At 37.6% G+C, this 15,177-nt stretch overlaps 1 protein-coding gene and 1 long non-coding RNA gene across 5 annotated transcripts in view; both read right to left on the bottom strand.

Annotated features, from left to right (window-relative positions):
- The window catches only part of LOC124149181 (phosphatidylinositide phosphatase SAC2-like), a 401,391-nt gene that overhangs the window by 348,525 nt on the left and 37,689 nt on the right, over window positions 1-15,177 (bottom strand). The gene's annotated exons all lie outside the window — the stretch shown is intronic.
- Window positions 3,440-7,782, bottom strand: LOC124142997. 3 transcript variants are annotated; one of them, XR_006862234.2, is made up of 4 exons: window positions 7,212-7,782; window positions 4,831-4,950; window positions 4,016-4,138; window positions 3,440-3,559 (listed from the first exon to the last, which is right to left on the bottom strand). It is a non-coding gene; the product is annotated as an uncharacterized LOC124142997 (long non-coding RNA). The 3 variants fall into 3 exon arrangements; XR_007218032.1 differs by lacking the exon at window positions 7,212-7,782 and adding an exon at window positions 5,638-5,847; XR_007218031.1 differs by lacking the exon at window positions 7,212-7,782 and having other exon boundaries at window positions 4,831-5,421.

The raw sequence follows: 15,177 nt of genomic DNA, 5'->3' as shown, positions 1-15,177 counted from the left end.
GTTGTGTGAGTGAGTGAGTGGTTGAGTGAATGGTTGAGTGAGTGAGTGAGTGAGTGGTTGAGTGGTTGAGTGAGTAGTTGAGCGAGAGTGGTTAAGTGAGTGAGTGAGTGGTTGAGTGAGTGGTTGAGGGAGGGGTTGAGTGAGTGAGTGAGTGGTTGAGGGAGGGGTTGAGTGAGTGAGTGAGCGGTTGAGGGAGTGGTTGAGTGAATGAGTGAGTGGTTGAGTGAGTGGTTGAGTGAGTGAGTGAGTGGTTGAGGGAGTGGTTAAGTGAGTGGTTAAGTGAGTGGTTGAGTGAGTGGTTGAGTGGTTGAGTGAGTGAGTGAGTGGTTGAGTGAGTGGTTAAGTGAGTGAGTGGTTGAGGTGAGTTAGTGAAAGTGAGTGAGCAAGCGAGATTAACAATATAATGGCTGAGTACACATAAAACCGACTTCACATATTGTACCAAATGTGGAGAATTGAACCTGGGCCTTTGCCATGACAAGCGGATACTTTAACCACTGGGCTACCCAACCACCCTAACAACCTCAGAAATGATATACTTATATAATGTCTTCAAGTGAACGAGGTTTCACTTAATATTGACAGACCAATTAATCAAACCACTGAGAGTATTACAGACAGTCTTAAAATGAACTGTAAACTTGTCAATAAATTGTTAAATATTCCAACCATTGTAATAGGTTATAACATTATTTCTATTCTATCAAAACCTTTGTGTTTACAAGAATTTCTAAAAGTGGTAAAATGAAATTAAAAAAACAATTTCAATGAAAGTTTGCAGCAAATGGTAAATATGTTTAACACGCTCAAGGAGTTTTAACATACAGGTATCAATGTTCTCAGTTTGACAATCACCGTCATAGAGTGAGTGAGTGAGTGAGTGGATGAGTGGTTATGTGAGTAAGTGGTTGAGTGAGTGAGTGAGTGGTTGAGTGAATGGTTGAGTGGTTGAGTGAGTGACTGGTTGAGTGACTGGTTGAGTGACTGGTTGAGTGAGTGAGTGAGTGAGTGAGTGAGTGGTTGAGTAAATGGTTGAGTGAGTGAGTGGTTAAGTGAGTGAGTGGTTGAGTAAATGGTTGTGTGAGTGAGTGAGTGGTTGAGTGAATGGTTGAGTGAGTGAGTGAGTGAGTGGTTGAGTGGTTGAGTGAGTAGTTGAGCGAGAGTGGTTAAGTGAGTGAGTGAGTGGTTGAGTGAGTGGTTGAGGGAGGGGTTGAGTGAGTGAGTGAGTGGTTGAGGGAGGGGTTGAGTGAGTGAGTGAGCGGTTGAGGGAGTGGTTGAGTGAATGAGTGAGTGGTTGAGTGAGTGGTTGAGTGAGTGAGTGAGTGGTTGAGGGAGTGGTTAAGTGAGTGGTTAAGTGAGTGGTTGAGTGAGTGGTTGAGTGGTTGAGTGAGTGAGTGAGTGGTTGAGTGAGTGGTTAAGTGAGTGAGTGGTTGAGGTGAGTTAGTGAAAGTGAGTGAGCAAGCGAGATTAACAATATAATGGCTGAGTACACATAAAACCGACTTCACATATTGTACCAAATGTGGAGAATTGAACCTGGGCCTTTGCCATGACAAGCGGATACTTTAACCACTGGGCTACCCAACCACCCTAACAACCTCAGAAATGATATACTTATATAATGTCTTCAAGTGAACGAGGTTTCACTTAATATTGACAGACCAATTAATCAAACCACTGAGAGTATTACAGACAGTCTTAAAATGAACTGTAAACTTGTCAATAAATTGTTAAATATTCCAACCATTGTAATAGGTTATAACATTATTTCTGAGTCCTTATTCACTTTTATGCCCATTGAAGTGTTACATTGGAGTCAGTATTTAGATATTTATGAAAAGACAAGGTGGCGGCATTTTTGACAAGTTTAAACATTCTTTTTTTCATCTTTGGACATGGGAAGATAATATCTGGCTCAGTTTGTTTAATTTTGACATGAAAACACTGATGGTACGCAGACATGTTGGGACGAACGAGGACAGACAAAACCTAAGTTTTCTTCATATAAATCTGTTTTAATTCATTTGCATTTCGGGTAGTGGGTACAACTTGCCACCCAAAATGGGATTAATACATGTGAATATATCAATGTCTTGAAACTCTTTCAAGGTTAAAAAAAAATAAAAAAGTGTTGGGACAAACGGAGACAGACATGATGCTTTAAAATAGCAATTTACAAGAAAAATTAAATGTTCCCTGAAGTATGGAATGAAACATTACAAGTACATTAAGATATAATCAAACAATTAAAGGTTAATTACAACTATTTAAGCAGCACAAGACAAATAAAAATCAGGGTTTTGTGTCGGGACGAACAAAGGACAGACATTTGTGATGTCGGGACGAACAAAGGACAGACATTTGTGATGTCAGGACGAACAAAGGACATACAAAGCAAAACAGGATAAAATACAGTCTGCAAACCACTTTTATTTCATATTCCAAATCATACTGTGTGACAAGTCACAAATTCTACAATGGTGATGACGATGTATCTCAAAATAATTTCTAACTGGTCTATAACCATGGAATATTTTTCAATATAAACAACCCAATAAGGCTGTCCCATCGCCGGAAAATAACAGCTGTTCATTATTTCTGAATTAAATCATATGCATATCAATAATATCTAATTTAGCATAAAAATTCATGAAGTATCATGCAATTATGTCTTCTTTACAACCAACTATAAATGTGTCTACTTTGTAAAAAAAAATGCTTGTGCCTCATGGTATGCCCGAAATATGTTCTAGAAGAAAATTCTTTTGTTTCTAGATATTATTTTGACATTAAGTTACTAATTAACACACCAGGGTAATTACATTGTAATGAAGTTGTAATATATAGTGATAACACATTCCATTACTGTATTAATACATAATTTCATTCCAAGTACAATTGTTTATCGGTAGACAAGATTCCCAACAGCCTGGAATGTGGTTTGGGGTTTTCCAGAAATTAATGTGGGCAGGGCAGGAAGATATTTTCTAAGACTCAGGGACCCCACATGCCCATCAAATTTTAAAACTATAATGCTGTATGCAAGTTGTATATTAAAAATAACAGATTGTGGAATCTTGATATCCCCACCACTCATTAAATATTTTTAAATGTACATCCCAGCCCTCTCAAACATTCATTTAGGAATAACCCTTTATAATTTATATATTCAGTAACTGTTTGACAATTATTCATTGTACTGAATATTTTACAAACCACTTCAAATTGTTGATGAATTCAAAGTATTATCGCAAGACTTAATCAGGAAAAAACTGCGACACAATAAATTATTCCTAGGCAAAGCTGTACAATTGCTGCTATTTTGTATCCACATGAAAAATCATTTTAGAAAAATTAATTTAATTTAATTTAACTTTGAAAGTCTTCCACTGTGCAATTAAACATTAGCTATCCTGTATCTTGAATATTGTTTATCTCAATGACCAAAATCATTTTTGCCATACTCCTTTTTATGTTTATTCAGAAACTGGTTATTGGTGTCCTCTTGGTTCTTGATCTCGTAGTCCATTCTAAAGGTGGACAGGGCGTTAGTCATCTCCTGTATCAACAAGATATATATAATTGCATCACCAATAAAATGTTAAAAATTGAAGAACATTAACATACAAGGCAAGGCAATTCATAGTCCCTCATCGAAAGATAATAAGTCAATAATATATAGGTAAGGTGACCTACTTTAGTATGCTACACTTCACTTTTGCAAGATACACTTGTGCAACACATGGTAAAGTTTGGTGAAAATCGGTCCATTCATAGTGAATCTAATTTGCTATTTTGTTATTATCTATGTGCAGATGAAGATTATTGTTGAAATTGTTGTACAGCTCCAATGCACAGCACATGCTAACATATCTAACCATAAAAACAGTGTTTTCGGGGACTGTCCCTTTAAACAACATTATATTCATGACCAAAAACTTGAATTCTTTCAGTACAACAGTCAGAAATATGATGCAATATTTTGAGTTAGATAAAGTTCTATTAAATGTCCTACCTCAAATAATGTCCAATCAATTGCTATTCTGACGTCTTCGAACATGACAGTGTGGTGGATGTCCTTTGCCAGCCATCTTTGTTTCACTTTAGTGAAAAAAGTCACCCATGGCCAATCATCCACCTGTTGAAATCAAAATTATAATATATAATATGTATTTGCCACTTCAACATGATTTCATAAGCAAGCTGCACAGTTTAATTTTATTGAAGGATTCACGAAAGCAGACTGAAGACAGAAGACTGAAAATGTAAATATTGCCCCATGAACAACCAGGTTAATTTTAGATGGGGCTGCCACAAACTCGGCCAACTTTTCATTTGAACCCAGACCCAAATTTCCTGTGGATTTTGAGTTCTAGACTTAACCACTTTGCCACAGTGGTTCTAATAAGCAAAATATAGACTGTATAACTGAATTTAATTGTGATCTAGGAAGTATCAAGACAAGTAATAATTGTAATTTACCATGCTTTTACCAAAGTGAAGCACATCCATATAGTAAATATAAATTTGAAGTTTTGTTTAATATCCAGGTGGTATTTTATTTTTAAGATTAATTTATTAAGCATAAATGAGACTTTGTAATGATATTGTGTATAATTACTTCCCTTTGGAGGATGTGAGTTTCCATTTTGTTAAAAACCAAAAGTATATTGTTGAGTCCAATGTGATCGATCATACTGATAAACAGAGAAATGGACCCATCTATTAATCTACTACATATCGGACTATATATATTTCCCTTGTTGACTTGGAGTAACTCCATCTTGTTTTTATATTGGAAAACACAAAGTTAATTCTGAAGTTTGTTACCTGTCAACTTGTTCAGGATTCATCCGACCCCTATAATCAGCTTTTCGCTTTCGTTCCTGTTCGATGTAGTCTTGGTCACCTTTTTTCAGCTGCCTCCCATCGCCTACACCTCTCACCATTCTAATGAGACCAATAAGTACATTCATTAATTTACAATAAAGCAAAATGTTACCCTTAGCAATGCGTATTGCACTGTCAATAAACATATAGATCTATATTTTATTCATAAACAAACTAGGACAACACTTATATTCTGTTACGCCAAGCTAAAAAAACTGAAAAGGGGAGGGGGGAGATATTTTGATTTTTTATGAAATGTTCCCAGGATTAAGGAATAGGGAATTTTTTTATCATTATTTTTTTAATTTAAACTCACTTTTATAAAGCTTGATGTAGACCTACACACTTAAAATCCTAATCTAGGAAACGCACAATTAATTTTGTTCGGCCCTACTTTGAAAAATGTCAGCATTCAAATTAAAAAAACTATAATATAGTTTTGAATGAGTAATTTTTATATGGAGGTATAATTTTCTTTGAAACAGTACAGTTCTCAGGTTTTAATTTACAAAAAGTCATCCATCCTAACCTAAATTCATGTTCTCATTTTTTCATGTCATTTATTGTTTTAACCCTTGTATGTAAATGTTTAACATGTTTTACATAGCCCCATGGAAGATTAAAGTAGCTCCAAGATATAAATGAGTCAATTAACTCTTTCAACACCAGTCAACCAGAAGTGTTTACTGCTGGGACACGATATAACTGGAATACTGTTAAAAGCGGCGTTAAACCCAACTCACTCACTCACTCACAAGTTCCCAGAGACTCTTGTGTGATAGATGAAGCCAACATTCATCAAAGAAGATATCTGCTTGTAAGATATATTTGCTGCTACATGTTATACATCAATTGAAAGGTCTGATCCTATAATCCTATATTTTATAAATATGAAAGTTATGTTTTTCACATTATTTAAAATAATGCATAAGTTTGTTGTAAATAAATAAAATGTAAGCTAACACGTAGTTAACATCCAGATTAAGGACCAAGGAAGCGAAAACTTGACGATTTTCGGCAAATATAAGATTTCATAAAATCCACTTACCCATTTCTGTTTTATTTTCATTGTTTACGTAATTGGAAAATCATTTTAAAAAGAATTATAAATAGTTTCTGTCATCACCCATTTCCCGATAACAGCGGCTGTCCGCTCAGTAACATGAAGAAATACCCCCGTTTTCGAGACTTCGTATGAATAACACGTTCGTTGAAGAATGGCATATGACACATCGCTGGAAAGCTTATTCCTCCATCTACACGCTCGTAACATGGTCTGGTTTTTGTTCCGTAGTTATAACAATCGATGTCATTGGAATAAAATTGGTTTCTTATGAGGCTTTCTTGCCGAAATCTGCTACAAGGTTCGCGATTAGCCAAATTTGAGCACGTGACCTAAGGCAGCCAATCAAATTACAGCTGTGATAACAAGTTCGTGTTTGATAATTTTCAGAAGTTGACGAAAGATTTTCGTTAAATCGTATTATTCTGAACGTTTTAAGCAGGAAATCATGATATATATTAAAAATATGGAACTTCGTGAATGCATCGTGCTAGGTTATGAGCTGTGACAAAGATTTTTCATGCATATATTTTGGCATTAAACATTGTGTCCGAGCCGAGAATTCAAGGCGATGAAAGCCGAGATGTCATTTGACTTGCATTACACGCGATACACGAACATATGGAACTAATAACCCATCTATGTAAGTTTGATTACTTTTATATATATTTTTGTTGATTTTATTTATTACTTTGTATAATATATTTAAAGATTTGTTTAAAACGTCTATATTTTGCTCTTTGACATGTTCGATGTGGACCCGTTGTGCGATAATTTTATTTTCAATAACATCACGGAAAATAGTGAATACTTTTTTAATTTATCGATGTAAAATGATAAATTGAAAAGGAATACGTATTTCCGACATTGTCAAATGTGATAGATTAAATAAATGAATGATATTACAGGTAGGTCCATAAAAATATATACTATTTTGCCCGACCGAAGTCGTCTGTCTACCAGTTTGTCCGACCGTCAGATAATATGTCCACTTGTTACGACCGACAATAAAATGTCTGTCTCAATGTTATGCCCGAACGAAGTAAGTCTGTCCAACTTTTTCTATGCGAGGCTTTGCGCAAAGCTTGTTCTTATTCATAGTGCGAAGCAAACTCTAGTAGTCGTGTTTAATTGTGTGTTTGAATTACTTTTCTAAAGTACTTGTGGCCGAACTGGTGAAAACTTGAACTATCGTATATAAATCGACTAATTCAATGTTCGCCCGTAACATTGGGTCGCCTGTAACATTTACACTTACCGAGACAGACGTGGAAGCATCCTTCTTCTTTGGCGCCATCTCTGCTGCTGACCAAATTTCGGCAATCATGTAATTCGTATCATGTGGAAACCAACCGGAACTTGGCAAATCCGATGACGGAATATAAACCAGATGACGTGTAGCGATCAGAAAAGTGAAATTATGATCGACAATTCGCCCGTAACAGTGGGACAGAGTTTTCTATAGACGTTTATGATTTGCATTTATTTTCTGTGGTTGTAAACCTGTTTTGATTTCATGTTTAGGTTTAACATACATTGATCACCAACTTTCATTCTGCTTCCGAAGTAACTTTCTGTGGTTTCACAATTCGTTACAAAATGATGTTTTTGTTCACCACCCATCGAGGACAGACATTGTTACGTCCGACACTTGTCAAATTAATTGTACATTTGTATTAATTTTTTTTTTTTTTCAATTTTTTTTTTATTGAAATCTGTTAAAGTACAAAGGTACCTGTTACATTCTGTTAAAATCGTACATTAATATTGAACTGAATGTGGAATACAGCCTACAGATTGGAGGTATGCACAGACATGTAACAAACAGAACTCAGAAAACACACTTGTTTTAATTTAAAAATTCTTTTATTTAATTTATATACATTGTTTAAAAAGCTCAAAATATGTTTACTATCTCCAAAATTCATGATGTATCCAATGTAGTTCAGATTTTGCAGATACTCTCCTTGGAATTAAATTTACAACTGTTTGAAATTCATAGGTATCAAAGTGGGCACTCTAGTGAATAAGGACTCTTCTATTCTATCAAAACCTTTGTGTTTACAAGAATTTCTAAAAGTGGTAAAATGAAATTAAAAAAACAATTTCAATGAAAGTTTGCAGCAAATGGTAAATATGTTTAACACGCTCAAGGAGTTTTAACATACAGGTATCAATGTTCTCAGTTTGACAATCACCGTCATAGAGTGAGTTAGTGAGTATGGTTTTACGCCACTTTTAGCAATATTCAAGCAATATCACGGCGGGGGACACCAGAAATGGGTTTCACACATAGTACCCATGTCGGGAATCGAACCCGGGTCTTCGGTGTGACGAGCGAACGCTTTAACCACTAGGCTACTCGACCGCCCACCGTCATACAGATGGAATATTGCTGAGTGCAGCATTAAACAAACAAACAAACAAACAAAATCACTGTAGTATCAGGAAACACATCAATATCAGTTTTCAAGGCAGCCTATCTGAGTTATTTCTGTTTCAAGCTCTGACTACATAACTGGCGGTTGCAGAGGCCATTTACCGGTATATAGTCATTGGCGGTTGCCTTTACGTTTAACAAACAAAATTAGGTCAAGTGAATGCTACACACACAAGCCCCTGATGATCAAAGCTGGCCAGGCAGTTCCACAAGCATAGCAACAGTGTCCGTTTCACTAACTGACAGCTGTCAATAAGCATGAGGGCTACTTGTCATCTATATCTGCCCTGCTATTTACAACCCCACACCGCAATGCACCAGTGTGACAGTCTAGGTGCTCTCAAGCAGTTGTCACGTAAGCACTAATCAATGGTAATTGACATGTCTCGCATTGCTACCAACGCTCCAGCTGTGCGAGCAGAACGCACTGAGCCCTGGCTTGCAATGCATGCATGTAAACCATCCTGGTTGCTGGGAGCAGAGCTGTTACTTAATGCCAACTTCAGCAGTATCATAACAACCAAATAAGGCCTTTATTGTATTTGATGTACAGGTGCTTTTTCTTGGGTAAGTGATCTATTAAGAAAAAAATTAAAAATAGACACTTTAATTAAATTTGTTTTCATAAAAGGGTATATTATAAAATTATGTTTTCAAACTTTCATTTGGATTTTTGGTGAAATTAAAAATAAATGTTATTTTTTATATAAAATCTTCATGGGAAAGCCACATAGTGTTTGGAGTACTGACACAGCAATGAAGGGTAGCCATCATGGCTACATCTCGTACTGTAAGCAAACATATATGGTTGTTTGGCAAGTATCACTAGTCAGGCAATGAAACAATTTGTGATGTTTTTGTAAGTGTGATTATCAGGCATCACAGTAATAAAAACCTCATATTTCATGTTTACCCACATTGATTTTTATGGTCTGCGGATCTGACGACCAAGTAATATAATACGGAACGTTTATTTATTGATAAATCGAGGCAGGAATAATGTGTCAAATCATTACGTTCACTACATCTTCCCGAGGCAAGGCAGTTAACTGACTATAAAAGTCCAGTTTCCAAACTTGCCAAACTAGACTGGAATTTTGGCTGGACTAACGAGTCTATGCATAGTCCAATCAAAATTGCGTAACAAAATTGACACGCTGTCCGTAAACTGTCATGCAGATTTCGGTCGATTGCAGGATTTGCAAAGCATGTGTACTGCCAACTCAGCATCAACAGATATTTTCCAAATCTTTTCATGTTTTTCATCAAGGTGCTTACGTGATTTGACACAATTTGCGACATATGACCCGTTTAGATTTTGACTGGGCCCCTCCATTTTGTTCAAAGCAAATGCAAGCAATATGAGAGGTGGAATCTGATTTGTCAATAGGAGGGACATAGAAGGGACATAACTCATTATTGCCACAGGTGGCAGTACGATCGAGCCCAGAAATTCCAGCCTAGTCCGGCAAGGGTGGAAACTGGACTTTCACAGACAGTAAACTCACTTGCGTCAGGAAGATTCGTTCATTACCGAGTGAATGTATTCACGCTGCAGTCAACAGCATGCCAGCTATGTCACAGGGACTTTGACATGATCAAGTGTGAGTCAGTACAACCTGTGGTTGAGAGCACAAGCACTGATCAATGCTTTTGGCATACAATTTGACAGAAACTAGCTGCAAGTCCGCACATTATAAACAACCAATCTTCATTTAAACCAGCTCTCTCAACAAGCATGGGGTTCCAGGAACCTCTTTAGTCCCAAGGTCTCCATGAAGCTGTCGCAGTGACAAATAACTTTTATACCCTGACATGTAACACAAACAAAAACAGCAGAAAATCTGCAGACAGATCTGATTACTGTTTACACCGGAAAATGTCTCAGAAAGAAATCAAGACATCCGTGGTTGATACATAGAAAGAGGATATCCAAAACAATGACCCAAACTTACTCTGCAAATAAAGAAAACACAGAGAATTCTTATAACATAACTCAGAATACTGTGTAAGATCTTGTGAATAATGAACACACACACACACAAAATTCCACTAAGTAACCATTGATAATGACCATAATGACAGGAACACATATTAACCTCCATCGTGAGGGAACTTCAGACACCATATGTATCATAATCGGGTGAATCTAGAAACCATATCCATAATCACTGGATCCTTGCATGTCAAAGGGACATAACTCTACACAAGAAATCGTGGTGCCCAATCTTGTGACAAAACAGTCCCAAACAAAAAAGATAATTATATAGTTTCAAGCTTGCTGTAGTGGCGAAAACTTGAAATACACTATCTTAGTTGATTTCTGTTGTGTTTTCTGCCCCAAATGTATTGCCACATTACAGAAACACAACACTATCCAAATGATACAGTTAATAATGACACATAACAACACTATCCATGCGATACAGCTGTTAATGATACATCACAACACTATTCATGTGATACAGCTATCAATGATACATCACAACACTATCCATGCGATACAGCTATTAATGATACATCACAACACTATTCATGTGATACGGCTATTAATGATACATCACAACACTATTCATGTGATGCAGCTATTAATGATACATCACAACACTATCCATGCGATACAGCTATTAATGATACATCACAACACTATTCATGTGATCCAGCTATTAATGATACATCACAACACTATTCATGTGATGCAGCTATTAATGATACATCACAACACTATTCATGTGATGCAGCTATTAATGATACATCACAACACTATTCATGTGATGCAGCTATTAATGATACATCACAACACTATCCATGCGATACAGCTATTAATGATACATCACAACACTATTCATGTGATGCAGCTATTAATGATACATCACAACACTATTCATGTGATGCAGCTATTAATGATACATCACAACACTATTCATGTGATGCAGCTATTAATGATACATCACAACACTATCCATGCAATTAACCTATTAATGACACATCACAACATGATTCCAACAGGAAATGCCACAATTATCGAAACCTGCAAGTCATAAATATTTCAGTGTCTCTCTCAAGTATTTGGACGAAAAAGTTACTTCAAATAAATATGGTCTTTCAAGTCTTGATAACATCTATTTTTAATTTGAACAGGTTCAAGGTTTCCCTGACCCAGTAGTAATCTGATGAAACTGAAGCCCACTCCCATGCACAACAGCCATGCTCGCAGATTAGAGAGTTGTACCACTGTTCATGCAAGCCACGTCTCACGGGGAAATATTGGCTCAACCAATCTGCTCGTGTGTCTTCCATTGTTTTTGCTAAGCTCTCTATACATCAAGAAGTGGCTGATACCTACAACACGTTCATGACAGTCAGAGCACATTTCACTATTGATCTGCACCGATGACAACACTCTAAATCAAACCCTTCCCACAGAGTGTAACCATTAAATTGTCTTATGCCCTCTCCAGGTATAGGGGCGGTCGGGTAGCCTAGTGGTTAAAGCGTTCGCTCGTCACACCGAAGACCCAGGTTCGAATCCTGACATGGTTACAATGTGTGAAGCCCATTTCTGGTGTCCCCCGCCGTGATATTGCTAAAATGCTAAAAGCGGCGTAAAACCAAACTCACTCACTCACACTCTCCAGGTATAGAATCTTGGCTATCTGTTTGTTTGTTTGTTGTATAATGCTACACTGCAAATAGGCATTAAACCAAGACCCACTCATGATATATCACAATATAATGGAGATCTAGTACACAAGATTATCAAGGTTGGGTATTTTCAGGTGGTGGTCATCCTTTCCTCATGTGAACGTGTTTTAGTGGTTTAGTTTTGCTTGTCTGTTTGTTTAACAAATATGACCGTGGCCTGGAACAGGCAAACCAGTGATTGATATTGCAACAACCATACATGTGGTCAGGGAATGATGACACACAATCAACCAAGTCACTGAGCCTGACCATCCAATCCACTAGTGTCCTCATTGGACACACAATCAACCAAGTCACTGAGCCTGACCATCCAGTCCACTAGAGTCCTCATAGGACATACAATCAACCAAGTCACTGAGCCTGACCATCCAGTCCACTAGAGTCCTCATAGGACACACAATCAACCAAGTCACCGAGCCTGACCATCCAGTCCACTAGTGTCCTCATAGGACATACAATCAACCAAGTCACTGAGCCTGACCATCCAGTCCACTAGAGTCCTCATAGGACACACAATCAACCAAGTCACCGAGCCTGACCATCCAGTCCACTAGAGTCCTCATAGGACACACAATCAACCAAGTCACCAAGCCTGACCATCCAGTCCACTAGAGTCCTCATAGGACATACAATCAACCAAGTCACTGAGCCTGACCATCCAATCCACTAGTGTCCTCATAGGACACACAATCAACCAAGTCACTGAGCCTGACCATCCAGTCCACTAGAGTCCTCATAGGACATACAATCAACCAAGTCACTGAGCCTGACCATCCAGTCCACTAGTGTCCTCATAGGACACACAATCAACCAAGTCACTGAGCCTGACCATCCAGTCCACTAGTGTCCTCATAGGACACACAATCAACCAAGTCACTGAGCCTGACCATCCAGTCCACTAGTGTCCTCATAGGACACACAATCAACCAAGTCACTGAGCCTGACCATCCAGTCCACTAGTGTCCTCATAGGACACACAATCAACCAAGTCACTGAGCCATTAAGACATTAAGACATTAAATAAATTCTTGTATGGACTGAGATTAAATAAACTCTTGTATGGACTGAGATCAAATAAACTCTTGTATGGACTGAGATCAAATAAACTCTTGTATGGACTGAGAATATTTACCAACAGTTCATAGGAGAGAACAATTTCAAGTAAGGGAGACATCTAAAAAGCCAGCACTGTTCAGTGGCCTCTTCAATAAGTGACCATTACATACTTGAAAACAAAGAATTATACCCACTTAGATGAACAACATATTTCAAGCGAGATTTCACACAGCCATTAAATATCATCATGAGCTGAGATCCTGACATTTAAAAATCAAAACCTTTTTCGTCTAAGATAACAAACACTGATCGTGATTGACACATTGCTTGTGTTCCTGAGTGCCAATGCCAGACCAAAGACTGGAACTGGGAGGTTTATTGACTGAATACACTCACTGTTGGAACTCAGCATTTCACAGTTCTTAAGAAATACCCACATGGGACATTTCAAAGACCTTCATTCCCCACACTTGATTCAAAGCTTTTGAAGATTTGAACTGAGGCAAGAATAAATTAATTACAAGTTACAGAGGTAAATGCAGTGTATGGGACTTCAGTGATCACTCACAAGGCATGATGATCCACAATTTCAATATTATGTCCTGCATGGTGGATATTGTTTTATAGGCAGAGATTAAAATTATGTGTGTATTTTTGTATTCTTCTGGGAAACTAAGCAGGAAATAGAACACAGCTGTACACACGTTTCTGTATTCTGATTTCAGCCATAGTACATTTCAGCATTGCAGGAAACAAAACAAAACTTTATTTATTTTTATTTTTTAAGTATTATTTATTTGGGGGGGGGGGGGGAGGAGGATTTGTTTTGTTTTTGTTGTTGTTTCTTCTGGAGCAGTGGAGGGGGTGGGGTGGAGGCAAGGTAGGTGATGTTTTTTGTAAGGTTCATATATTCATATCTTGAGTGAGTGAGTGAGTGAGTGAGTATGGTTTTACGCCGCTTTTAGCAATATTCAAGCAATATCATGGCGGGGGACACCAGAAATGGGCTTCACACATTTTACCCATGTTGGGAATAGAACCCAGGTCTTCGGCGTGACGAGCGAATGCTTTAACCAATAGGCTACCCGACCGCCCCTCATATCTTTAGAGGTGTTATGCATTCAATGTGATAATGTCAAACCAAGTCAACTATATAAAGTTATAAAATATGTAGAGATTAAAAGTCGAATGTGTTTCCATATCGTTATTATCATATATTAAGAATAAAAAACTACATTAAGTGAGAGCAGTAGGCAGTAAGTGGGAGCAGTAGGCAGTAAGTGGGAGCAGTAGGCAGTAAGTGGGAGCAGTAGGCAGTAAGTGAGAGCAGTAGGCAGTAAGTGGGAGCAGTAGGCAGTAAGTGGGAGCAGTAGGCAGTAAGTGGGAGCAGTAGGCAGTAAGTGGGAGCAGTAGGCAGTAAGTGGGAGCAGTAGGCAGTAAGTGGGAGCAGTAGGCAGTAAGTGAGAGCAGTAGGCAGTAAGTGGGAGCAGTAGGCAGTAAGTGGGAGCAGTAGGCAGTAAGTGGGAGCAGTATGCAGTAAGTGGGAGCAGTAGGCAGTAAGTGGGAGCAGTAGGCAAGCAGAACACATACCTCATGTTCCTAAGACTGAATACAGAAACACTGGAGGTCAGGATAATAACATCTTTATCACATAATGTCATTCTTGAAATAATAGATGTTCAAGAGGCAATTCACTTAATGAGTAGCTTCAGACACATTAAGAAATTCCTATTACTATCTCATATTGGAAACATTAGTCAACTGTTTACAGAGAAAGATGGCATCACATCGATGTATAGAGCATAAAAGTAGTACCTGATGGGGGACTATTTGCGTGTTTATCAGATCACGAAACCAAGTTTATTGAACTGGTTTATCGCGTCGATATCACTAGCCATGGTATGATAATTAGGGGTTATTATATGGCACATTTCATTTCAACCCGTGACCCCTCACATTCGCAAAAAACAAACTGTAAAATCTATCTCTTCATAAACCATCAATAAATGTTACTGCCAGGTTT

Source organism: Haliotis rufescens, unplaced genomic scaffold (assembly GCF_023055435.1).
Source record: "Haliotis rufescens isolate VD_foot unplaced genomic scaffold, xgHalRufe1.0.p SCAF_39, whole genome shotgun sequence".
Classification (NCBI taxonomy): domain Eukaryota; kingdom Metazoa; phylum Mollusca; class Gastropoda; order Lepetellida; family Haliotidae; genus Haliotis; species Haliotis rufescens.
Note: the sequence above shows the minus strand (reverse complement) of the source record. Positions and strands in the feature narration are given on the sequence as shown.